Source organism: Manis pentadactyla, chromosome 11 (genome assembly GCF_030020395.1).
Source record: "Manis pentadactyla isolate mManPen7 chromosome 11, mManPen7.hap1, whole genome shotgun sequence".
NCBI lineage: Eukaryota > Metazoa > Chordata > Mammalia > Pholidota > Manidae > Manis > Manis pentadactyla.
In genome coordinates, this window is record NC_080029.1 from 32,966,929 (window position 1) to 32,979,495 (window position 12,567).

The 12,567-nt window shown below is 41.4% G+C and overlaps 1 protein-coding gene across 4 annotated transcripts in view; it reads right to left on the reverse strand.

Annotated features, from left to right (window-relative positions):
• RAD51B (RAD51 paralog B) overlaps positions 1-12,567 on the reverse strand; it is a 589,871-nt gene that overhangs the window by 43,981 nt on the left and 533,323 nt on the right. For 2 of the 4 annotated variants that reach the window (XR_008992458.1, XR_008992457.1), the window contains exon 10: positions 6,440-6,583. The exons of the other annotated variants lie outside the window; for them this stretch is intronic. The gene's annotated coding sequence lies outside the window, so the exon portion shown is untranslated. The remainder of the gene's footprint in view (positions 1-6,439; positions 6,584-12,567) is intronic. 4 annotated transcript variants of the gene reach the window in all.

The window sequence follows — 12,567 nt, forward strand, 5'->3', positions numbered from 1 at the left end:
GGTCAACGTTCCGCAGTAAAGAGGAGGACCTCTTTGTGAGCTTTAATTCTACTATCTCTAATCAGGTATTGATTTTTGTTGACATTATTACAATACCAGCTTTGAGGGTCAGTTACACACACATATACACACACACACACCAAACACGAGTGCTATATACATCAAAAAGCACCTCTCAAGGTGCTTAACATAATTTTTAATTAACCTCAAATCATTCTCATGTATGATCATTCTTATTACAAAATGTAAGAAGCTTTGAATTTAGTCAATCACAGCTTCAAATCTTGGCTGTATGATTATGGGCATTCTAACCTTCCTAAGCCTCACTTTCCTCATCTCTAAAATGAGTACAATAATACCAACCTCATGGGCTTATTGTGAAGATTAGTGAGATGAATGAAACTAATGAAAAATGTTACAAATCATAAGAACCTAAGAAATATCAGTTTCTTTCTTTCCACTATGGTGGGGAAGCAGGCAAAAAATACACTAAAGTTAGTAACTTCCCCTGCCCTGAAGGCTAGCGAGTTACTTCAATGATCTATTTGCCTTTGTTTGTTGCCATGTGAGAGTATCTTTGTGTGTAAGGCTAATGTACAATTTCACACACAGGCTGTAGCACTGTACATTTGGGTTTCAAATGAGATTTCTAACCATTACTGAAATTGTTAGTTATCACTTGTCAACGGTATACCATTGGGTGCCACCAAAGGAAGAAAGGACTGGCTATATCACTAGTAAATTCATGGCCATCAAATATCACATTTAAACTTTATTTTGAACTCTTTTTAAAATCAAAAGTTAATGTAAGTATCACTGATTTTAGCTTTCAAATAAGTATGAATAAGTCAGTGCTGGTTTCACTGTCATTTGAATCAAACACTGTTATAGGCGATTTAAAGTGACAAAGACCTACTCCCTCTCTCCATCCTAAATCAGGAGTCTAGAATGACCAGAAAAACAAGATGAATGGGAGTTCTGTCCAGTCGTAAATGCTAAGCTCTCTGAACATCCAGTAAGGCTAGCCTGCTATCCCAGCACCATCCACAGACCCATAGGAAGCAGAGCTGGGCCACTTGTTCAGGCCTGTTTGGAAATAAGGCCAAGGCAAGGCAGCGTTGGCCTGCAAGGGTCACAGAAGGAAGGCTGTGGTTCTGTGATTATTATGGTAAAAGATGCCAAGAACTCAGAGGGTGTGTCTTGAATTCGGAAGCCCACATCCCTGTTACATCATGCCTGGGCCACACGGGATTTTCTTTACTCTCACAGGAATTGATTCAAGGAAGGCAACATGTTTCTATGTAAAGAGGCTGAACTCTGGGCTTGACTCTCCAAAAACAGCTGGTCAAGTGGGACTGGTTTGTGTAATGCACCACATCCCTGGCCCTGCTCTGATGGGTGGGGAAACTATTACGAGTGGGAAATCAACACACTCTTTCTTCAGAGCATAGTCAAATTAATTCCCTCTGTTACCACAACATTCTTACTATTTCCCTAAAGCCCTCCTCCAGTGAAAAAAAGGGCAAAGGACAAGAAGGAAACACAAGACAGGATTTCGGATGAGTTTAAGGGTGTAACAGAGAGACAAAAGAGCTCCCTTCCGATCCTCTCCTGCAGGGCTTCAGCTAAATCTAGTTTGAACTAGTCTTTGCAGCAAGCTCAGTAAGATGGAGGGAAGCTGGAACTTTATAGAATAACCCTAGTGTTGTCAGGGCATAACTGGGGACCTGTCAGTTTAGTCTATTGTATTTTTAATGTGACTGTGTCTAAAGCTTACACTATATATAAATACAGGGTGACTCATTTTTCGAGTATTGTTAGGGAATTAAGGGATCTTTAACTCATAGAAACAGACTCATAGACAGAAACAGTTCAAGAAACGGGGATCTGTAGAGACTTTAGAAAGAACTTGGTTAGAAGAGCTTGATAGCAACCAGATTGGATTTGTAAGGAGTGTAAAAACATCAGGTGGACTTGGAATAATAATAGTGATAAGAGTTAACATTCATTAATTAAGCTCTTGCTATTTGCCCAGCACTATCCTAAGACATATAATCTTCACATCAACTTTATGAGGTAAATAGTGTTACTATCCCCATTTAACCAATGAGGAAACTGAGGTAAAGGTCAAGCAAATCTACAGATCAATAGAGGGGAATGTCTGGCTGACCATGCCTAGAACTTTTATTTTTAGAAGTTCAAGAACGAGTGAGCCCACCAGGCAGTCACTTATAGGGTATGATTTGAGGGGTGCCTGCAGATCCCTAGTCAAAATCTCCCCTTTCTCACTAACTTGTTAGAGCCTGAAATTCTTATCATATATTTGGACTAAGTCTTTGTCGTCAGGCGGTCTCCCTGGTTACCACATATACGTGCCCTCAGGCACAGCATTTCTCCAGAATGAGTCAGTAGATAATCTTGCCTGAAATGCAGGACCTTGAAGCTGAGAATACAGATGAATATGGACTGTCAAAGGGGTCGGAAAGTTGTCCAATATAAAGATGTTCCCTGGGCTGCGAAGTGTGGATAGGGCCCTTTGTGGGGTCTAGCACGGCCTGGCACTGAGCCCCCAAAGGAAGGAGGTGGGGGTATGAAAGTCTCTCTTCTTTGTCACCATGCTAGTGATTAGCCCTGCTCAGAATCTTTAAAGTATCATAATCCCACAAGCACTTTTTATTCCTAACGCTGACTTGGCTGCACTATGGGACTATATGCCAGTCCCACAACCAATCGGCTTCCTCTTTCTTTTTCCCTCCCCACACTATGAATATAATTTTGTTTTTCTGATTATATAAAGAACACATGTTCACTCTAAACAATTCAAGCAATATAGAGAGTTATGAGGAATAAAGCAAACCAGCCCATTCCCAAGGATTCTGGGTGAGGGAAGCTTTTTATGTCAGGAACTGTGGAGTGCGGGGGTTTAAACTCTCTCCTCTCCCCTGGGGCCTTTTGGAGGTGGGATTGGGGGCAAGTCTAGAAGATCTGGCCTTAAAATGTCCTAAACTCTGGTCCCACGCGTTCCAATGTCAGCTTCAATCTGTCACCCTTCTGCTCTGTCCTCCCACCAGGCAGGGAACTGCCTTCTGGAATGGCACACAGCAACCTCCCCTTGGTCCAATTAGTGGGCACAACAATGTGAAAGCCTCTCCTTTGTTCCCCCAGGGTACCCATCTTAAATAACAACTCTCGTTCCTCCAACTCCTTTCCAAGGAGTTAATCATGTTTTAGAAGTAAACTAGAGCTCTGCCTAATTACTATGGGACAAAAGCTTTTATCTCAAAGACAAGAGCCCACACATTGAAGAGCTTTCTTAGTGCTCAGAGTTCTAATAGCAACAAGGGAGAACGATTTAGGGATAACTCCATAATGACACTGAGGATTCCTGTATATATGGCAAATTCATCCCTGGGGAGCCAGCCAGGACTCTAAAAGGGCTGAGATAACAAAGAAGAAGAAAGTCAAGAAAAAAGGGAATGGACGCAAAAAATGAGAACAAAAGCCAGGTTCCACAACACAGGAGTAGTGAGATCTCAGCCCTCCTCCTCGGCACAGCTGTGAATCTCAGAGGCTCAGAAGTCACAAGATGAGGGAGTGTGATCTTGGAGATAGGTTGGAGGATTGGCCTACAGGAATCTCATTGTTCTGAGCTTGCATTTATTTGGTGACCTGGCGCAGTTTTCTGAGCCATCTTACCCTTTAAAATATCAGGATCAAGAGAGAGGACCAATTAAGGCATGCTCTATTAAAAGACATTTAAAAACAACAACTATATTTAAAGATCCACTCAGTTGAGACCAGTACAGAACAGCTTGTATGAAGTATCTGTACAATGTTTACTAGGCTCTTTGGTTCCTTGGTAGAAGGGGTTAGGCAAGGTTAATGATGAAGCAAAGCATGACTTCAGTATTCATAGACTAAGTAAGCTATTTCTGAAGTGAAGCTATTGATTCCTATTCTCTAGCTTGGATCAAAATTGTTTGTTTTTTTTTCAAATAATTAAAAACAAAAATACATAGTGTTTTTTGGAGTTTAAAGAAAAGAATGCTTCATTCACTTTAATGTTCTCATCCTCTTGCCTACATTTCCATATACGCATACCATGGAACAATATGCTGCTATGGGAAAAGATTAATAACTATATTTATATGGAAAGATTATCCATGATATATGGATACTTTAAAAAGGTTACAGAATACTATATATTGTGAGCACAAACATATTTTCTATATATGCATAGAAAAAGTCTAGAAGATTATATACCTCCGGAGGATTTTCATACCTACTCTGTATTATTCTATATTGCTCTATTTTTTCCCCCACAAGTATGCATTACTTTTATGTTTTCCATTTCAGAGTAATAAACAAAAACTTCCTCTCCCTTATATTGGAAGGGAATATCAAGGGAAAGTCAAGTTAAAGAGAGAGTGAATACTCTGTCACAGTCAGCAATCTAGCCAGGATATGTAATTCGTTGTTGCCAGAAATTTCCTGTTGAGCAGGCAGGCTCTAGCTGAATGCCACTGAAAGCAGATCATGCCAGAATGAAAATACAGGACCTAAAAAGGGCAGACACACTTTGCAATTATATAAAACCATATTTACAATAAGTATAAGCAATGGTTGCTTAGAACTGAATGACTTATTTAATGTTAAACTGATTCAACAAATATTTACTGAGTACCTTCTACATCTCAGGTGCTGAGCTAGACATTAGGGAAAACAAAGATGAATACAGTGAGGTCCCTGCCCATAAGAAGCTAAAGGGCCAGCTTTGAAGTAACCCAGAGGGCCTCGGGAATCCAGATGACACATGCTGAAAAACACTTGCTTCCCAGCCCCTTGCCGTGGGGTGAGCAGCAGTCCAAGGCTTCTGCAGCTTAAATGCCTGTACTTCCAGCTTTCTTAGATTAAGCAGATCCATCTATAAAAAGGTATCCTTGTAGAGTATATGGCTCATATAACTATACAATCTTAAAGTGAATTTTCTCTCTTCATCAAATAAGCAAGACCCTTACGTATAAGCCAAACTCCTCACCATGGACTAACACACTTTTGACGTCTTGAAAGCCATTCTTGGCTCCCTAGCATCTACTTTTGAAACTCTTTAGCAGGTCCTTCTCAATCTGGCCAACTCATTGCTCCCATCTTCCCTCCCCTCTCTCCCTCCTGATCACTCCCAAATCTGACTGCCGATCAAACACGTCAGACACACCTTTAGTGGGGCTGTTCTCTCTCCCCTCAATGAACTTCATTAGAGCACAGCTGAAAAGCCACCTCCTCAGGGAAGCTACTCTTCATCCCCTCTTAGCCCCAGGAGGACCAGTTGTTCCCCTCTTCCCTCCACTTTAAGAGGCCTTGATTACAGAACGACTCCCTGGCTTACTCAGCACACTCCAGTTGTTAAAATACTGAAATACTGCCACGTTTTGCCAAATAGCTGCTGTTCCTAAATCCCCCAAAGGTCTCTGTGCTTCACCAGCCCTAGACCTTCCTACATGATCCAGCAACGGAGGGATTCCTGCCTGGCACAGTGGACAGGGTGCTCCAGAACCCACTTCTCCCAAAGCCTGGCATCTGTTCTGCCTGGTCGCTTGCTAGGCAGGACCAGTTATGAAATGTTTTTCACTATCCTCCTGCCATCACATTATATTAAGGTCAGTGGTACCTAGGCTTGCCGAACCAGCTTGAAAATAATGTTTTACTCATCCCTGCTTTTTCCAGGACCTAGTCCAGCACCCAGTAGATGATCAAGCTTGCTAAATGACCACATTTCTAAAATTATTACTAATTTCATCTCAGTTACTTACTTGATGCCAATTATGAACTGGAAAGAATATTTTACAGCCCATCATTAATGATTAAGTGAGACTAAACCAGAGAAGGCTGTATTTTTATCGTGGGAGAAATGACATCAAGGATTTTCATAAAGTGTAATGTGTGACAAAGACGCCATGGCTAGCTAAAACCCCCAAATGACTTTTTAATTGCGTTTAAGTCATTATTTTTAACTTACTCCTTATCTGAACCTTCCCAAAGAGTCTTCTAAGCCAGAAAAGCTGTTGGATGTATGTTCAATGCTTTTTTCCCTCTACAGCAGTGGAGGTGAATAATGAAAAGGCCAAGAGAAAACCAGGAGAGAAAGAGGAAATGTAAAAGGAGAAAGAGGAGAAGCAAAGGAATGGAATCATCTAGAAACAAGGAAGGTGGACCTAAATAATCAGAACTGTTCTATACATAATGCGAGGATAAAAACACCTATTTAATAATAAAGGTTCTCATTATTAGAATTTTCTGGCCTCACATTTGTACATTACTATGAGCATCATAATGTATTGTTCAGTGTTCTTTCTGTTGCAAGTCACAGAAATGCAATTGAGATGAAACAAGAAAGAAAATTTATTGGCTCACATAACTAGAATGTTCAGGGGTTACTGACCTCAGGCACAGTTGGATCCAGGGCCTCAAATGATGACCTGAGAACTTCCCTTTCTCCCCCATGAAACAGTCTCTCTCAGTCTCTTCATTTTGTTTCCCTCTGGGTTGACTTCATTGCCATTCTCAAGTGGGTTCCCTTTGTTTGCTGGCAAAGATGACCACCAGGACTTCCAGGTTTACATTCCACCAATTTAGCAACTCTGATTATTCCAGCCAAGTCCTAGGTTCACTCTCATTGCCTTAGCTTAGGTGAAATGACTACTGCAAACCCATCTCTAAGGGTCACAGAAAGGGCAGCAAGGGGATGTGATCCTTCCATAGGTCAGACTAGCCAGTGGGTACAATCAGCCCTATCTAGATAACACAGGCTTAAAATTGAAGAGGGGTGTTTCCTTATAAGAAAGTCAGGGTGCAGGTATTAAAAAAGGGGGTAAGAGATCAAGGGCAAGCTAAAATACCAGACGTCTACCACACCCTTTATGAAGCAAGACAACCTAGTGGCTGAAAGTCATTTTAGAATAAGACAGACCTGAGTTCAACTCCCTTTTCTACCATTTACTAGTTGTTTTAACTTCAGAACATGTTTTAACCTCTCTGAGTCTATTTCCCCATCTGTAAAATCAGGGTACTAATAACCATTTTATTTGTTACTGTATAAACCCCCCTCACAGTATACTGTAAAGACAATGTTTGTATAGCTCCTGCCACGTGCTGATCACAAAAAGGGCAGCTGTTAATGTCAGCGACACTTCTGGGGCAGCTACAGAGAGCACAAAGGCTCTTTCCTACAGAAATGGGTGGGAAAGAGGCTGCAGAGCTACCACTTACCTGTAAACCAGGGCACCCAGCCTCATTTTCAGCCCCTTGGTTGTTGAACAGAATCCCCACCTCCAATTCCTTAAACTCTTCTCAGTCCAATGCTATATTTTTTCCCGCTAGTTCAGTAGGATAGGTGATCCTACTTGTTCACCAAATTGATAACTTTTTACATATCTGTTGATAACTTTGGAAAAGTCCTAAATCTAGGTTTCCCAGGATAAAAATTATATAACTTGCAAATGATCAATATCTAGTTACAATTTTAGGTGAGTCAGCAATTAAGAATGTTAAGGTTACTAATGCCAATAATTTTATTATATGTGGCCCAGAGAGATAGACTGAGGAGGAAGGGATTCAAGAAAGCCAGTCAGTCTTAAGATGGATCTGTGGAGTTGTACTTTAACTTAACGAGTAATAATTAAAAATGACTAACAACTTCTTAACCATTTTGTGTCTTATTTCCCTCATCTGTAAATGGGGACAATGGTACCTACTTACCAAGGTGTGATGATTAAATAGATTATTACATGTATAATGGTAAATGGCTAAGCACTTGATAAATGTTGGCTGTTGTTAAGCATGACTGCCTTGGAAACCAGTGAATTTGTGATCCTACTGATCCTTTGACAACTAAGAGAGCTTTTCCTTTTGAAAGAGGGAAAATTTAAGAGATTTACACAGGTCTGCAGATTTAGAGCCATGTGAAGCTGGGAAGAGAAATCAGGGGTCTCTTTCCCTCACTTGCCCCTCAGTCGTAAGCCATGTGGCCAGCTCTTCAGCCTGCAAGCAGAGTGAATTGTGGGAAGACATCCTGTAGTTCTACTTCACTGTTGGCTTTGGGCTCCATAATGAGGGCCTCTGCTTACCTCTGGACCTCATAAACAGAGATTTGAGAGGAAAAATTTGTCAAAGTTCAATTTCATATCAAAGAAAGCCACAGAGCCAGAGAGCTCCCCAAGGACCCACACAGGCACTCTGTCTCCTGCCAACCCACGGCCCTAATGCATGGATACGCCTGTGAGGCCAGAGCCAAAGCCACAAGGTTCCACCAGTTCATTTAGCCTTGGTGTTTCGATGTGCCGAGCGATCTGTTGTTTGGGTTGTTGTCTCATTGTTAAGGGGTAAAAACAGAAACATTCCTGACATCGGAAAACTGGTTTACTAAAATCATCACCATTACCCCAACCCCACCCTAAGCCCTACCGTGAGAATAGCTCCACTGCCTTGTGTGACGAAATGAGCAAATGCCAGCTTTTCCCTACTGCTGATCCCTCATCTCTTTGTGGCCATTCTTTCCCACGCCTGACTTGGATGGGCCAGCTTCTGTATCCCCGGCCAGGTGCAGCCCTGGACCAATGATACCAATGCTGAATCTGGGCATGGGGCATGGAGTCTACCTATGTCTCCATCCCTGCCCCTCTAAAATGAAGCAGTCTGGACGGTTTAACTGCTGCTCTAATAGATTTTCAAATCTTCCCTAACATCTTTCTCCCTAAAATGTGCAAACAAGGATTATAACTCCTTTTACCCCTGGGATTTACTTTCTTCAAATGGTGCCCCCAAATTCAGGGACTACAACTTGTCTCCTTATATTGCTTCGAGTTCTAAAAACGTCCCCAAATGGAAAGCTACACAGAGTATTTAACAAGAGAATTCTGAAGTTACAAATAGTAGCTTGTCACCCTTAGAGATGTTTATTTCATTAAGTCAAGAAAACACATTAGACATCAGCTGTTGTGCACTGTGCTGGGACTTCAGGAGGGAGTCAGCCCTGCCTCCTAATTTAGCTGAACACCTACTATGGCAGGGAAGCAGCAGCAGGTAAGTGCACTTACAACCACATGCAATGGGAACCCAGAAAGCCACTTTTTCTTAGTGGTTGAGAAGAATATTTAAAACATGATATCATCAAGGCCAAGCCACAAAGGAAAAGCAGATTTCTTCAAGTGAAGGGTATTCCAGGCAGGTAATACAGCATGAGCAAAGGAAGTTAAAGCTGGAAAGTTCTAGGCTCTACCACACATTGGAAATATGTAAGTTATGGGTAAATACTACATTATGAGTACTGAAAAGGTACCTAGCATATAATACTTCTGGAAATCTATGAATTCTGTCTGAATGCTCAAAATTCATCTCTCCTTAGAAGAGTTTTTATCATTTGAAGCACACAGCTGTTTTTGTTTCTGTTTCTTTAAACAAATTTATATTTTTCAACAGGAAAATGTAGTCCTTGAGAAGAACTTACCAAGGCTGGGCAAAGGTCAGTGTCCTGAACTGTGCAAGTGGCCAGGCTGGAGGCTGCCCTCAGAATTCCCCCTTTCTGCATTACCATCAGACAACCCTGCTATCTATTAAAAATCAACTCCATGTCTTGGTTTTGAACATTTGACAATGGACCGAAATGTGACAGGGCAAAATCTCAGATTCCCTGGGCTTTCTGATTACTAGCAAACCCACCTAAGGCTCACATATCACTCTCCTCTCGTTTTGGCAGCATCTGAATTTGTTTGGTTGTCATGTGAGTGATGAAAACTTAAAAGCCATGTTGATATGTACAGCATGTGGAAAACCACTCCCAGGTTCTCTCTGCCCCAGGAAGGCCAGAGGTACACGTACACATTCTTATACGACCAAACAGACCTATTCATCCACTTGTGCACACATATAACATCACTAGAGACTCGTTTAGAAAACACAGTGTACTGTGTGCTGACTTGATGGGAAGCCGTAGGCTAAGTAAGTTCTGAGACACTGGCCAAGAAGAGATGGGATCCAACCCATTCCTAGACCACAGGAAAAATACTTTCGACCACAGAGCTGGCTGCAAACTATTCTTTTTGTAGGAAGCAAAATGTTTCCAGCCCTGGGCTTTCTTTTTTTTTTTTTTCTTCTGTCCTTTCACTGTTACTGAGAAGGAAAGACAAATGCTTAAGCAAGAGGCCAAGTAAACATCTAAGGAAACCAAAACCAGTCTTCTTTCCTGGGAGAGTGGAACACAGGGTGAACGAGGAATACACTGGACAAGCCTCAGGCCTTTAGAAATTTTGGGGGCACAGCAGCCCGGCCATTCTTTCTGTGCTTATGACCCCACTTTAATTCCACTCCACTGCAGCTCCATTTATTAACTAAGTAGAGTTGGACAGGTTACTTCACTTTTCTAAGCCTTAGTTTCTTAAGTGTCAAGTGTGAATAATGATCGTATTGATGTCACAGCTTACTGTAAGAATAAATAAAACATATGTAAAAGTGGGACCATGCCCAGCACATAGTAGGCAGCCAAGAAATAGAATTTGCTAAGGTAGGTTCAGTAACTTTTACAGGTCACTAGAGAACTATATTCACAGGCTGTTAGATGCAAGGATTCTGTAGAGATTAATATGCAATCCCCCACATTTTATAAGTAAAGAAACAGTCCTAGAGGATGAAAAGGAGTGACCAAACCATCCGATTGGTAGCATGCCCGGGGCTCAGACTCTACAGACTGGATGCAAAGAATAAGGAGAGCTAAAGCAATTCACATCACAGAGTGCACTATGTGCTGTCAGTTGGCAGTGGATCTCAGACTTAGTGTATGTAAGAGTCACCTGGGGAATGTGTAAAATGCAGATTTCTAGGCCCACCCTCAGCACTGCTGATTTAGTCTGGGGTAGCCCAGAAATCTGAATTTTTAACAAGCTCTGCATGTGGACTGGAAGGTGTATTCCTCTGACTACCGGCAAAGAAACATTACAAGAGGAAGTCATCAGCCAAATAAACAATGCAGCAGAGTACTACGGTTGTATTCTACAGTTTAACACAAACAAACGATGTGGCAAGCCCTACCATAAATAACAAAGAACGTTCCCATGGTACAAAATAGTAAATGAGGTATAGAATGACATTGCTGCTTCTTTTATTTTATAGAAGAGGAACTCATGACTCAGTCATCTGCCCAAGATCACATATCTAATTAGAGACAAAGTTAGAACTTAATTCTAAAATATCTTTTTCACAATCGAGAATCTTTTTTCTAGGTATCTAGAGGTGAAGACAGTGGGCTTAGGTCCATTAGTTTTATTTCAGAATCCATGAATTAATTTTAACCTCTGAGAATTAAAAAAAAATCTTAGCTTTTGATGCATTCAGATGAGAAAGTCCTCCTATATTGTTTCTGGGACTATAATTCATTCCATCAGCTCCCCTGTAGGCTGATGCAGGAAACTTGGTTAGAAGGAAGAAGTAACAATGCCATACAATGCTGGACATTTCAGAGGCACCAGAAACTATATTCATATTGGTGCACACTCCTGCTTCCTTTTCATTAAAATCCTATTCTAATATAAAACATACACCTGACCCCAAGGTCTACAAAGTTCTGTGCATCATCAAATAACCACATGACTACCCTAGTTAGTGGTTATTGTATTAAAAAATTTGGGAACCTCCTCGACACACACAGCCCAAATAAATCAACAGGGGATTAGATTCAGAGTCATTTTCTAAAGGGTAGAATTTCAGCTGTTCCTTGTAATGATGGAGTATGTAAGAGTCTTTCAGCAATCTCAGGGGTTTCTCCCCACCCCCCACAGTCTAGAAGTGATGATTACTTTCTACTTCTGGGTCCCTTACTGAAGGATCGGAGGAGATACACAAGTATAGCTCGTCAACTTTTACTTTTCTTTGATGAATGCTTTAAGACAACCATAATCCCCAACAGAGCCCTTCTGAAAGTTGTTATGAAATGTAGGCAGTATAGCAAAGTGAAATCCACAGCCAGCTTGAAGAAAATCAATCATGTATCCTGCAGTTGGATAATGCCTATCCTCACAAGGACCTCATAATGCTCCAATTCATTAAGTCAGTAACAGTGGCCTTGAAAAGACTGATTATGATTTAGATCAACATTATAACCATTATTACTGGCCAGAGAAGCGGATAAGAGAATTTTCCTTACAGACTCTGAGGTGGAATCTGAAGGAGAATCCACATACACAGCTAAACACTTAACCATCCTTTCCTTCCTGGGAGAATTCTGGTCCTTGGAGCTGCTCTTCTGCTCCATGCTCTCAGTGGACTCAGAGAATGCTGACACTTCTTCTACGATGAAAACCCATGGAATGATGGGAGCTTGCCATTCTTTCATCTGGAGGGCCAGGGCCTGGAGGCATTTATAGAGACCCTGGAACATTTCAACACACCTCTTTTAGAGGAGGTTCTGTTGGTTTCAAAACCCCCAACCCCACAAGGCATTATTTCCAGCCATTAAAATGTTTCCTGAGCTTGGATATATCTGGAAAGTTTTGGAAAATCCCAAAAGAAGAGGACTGGGCC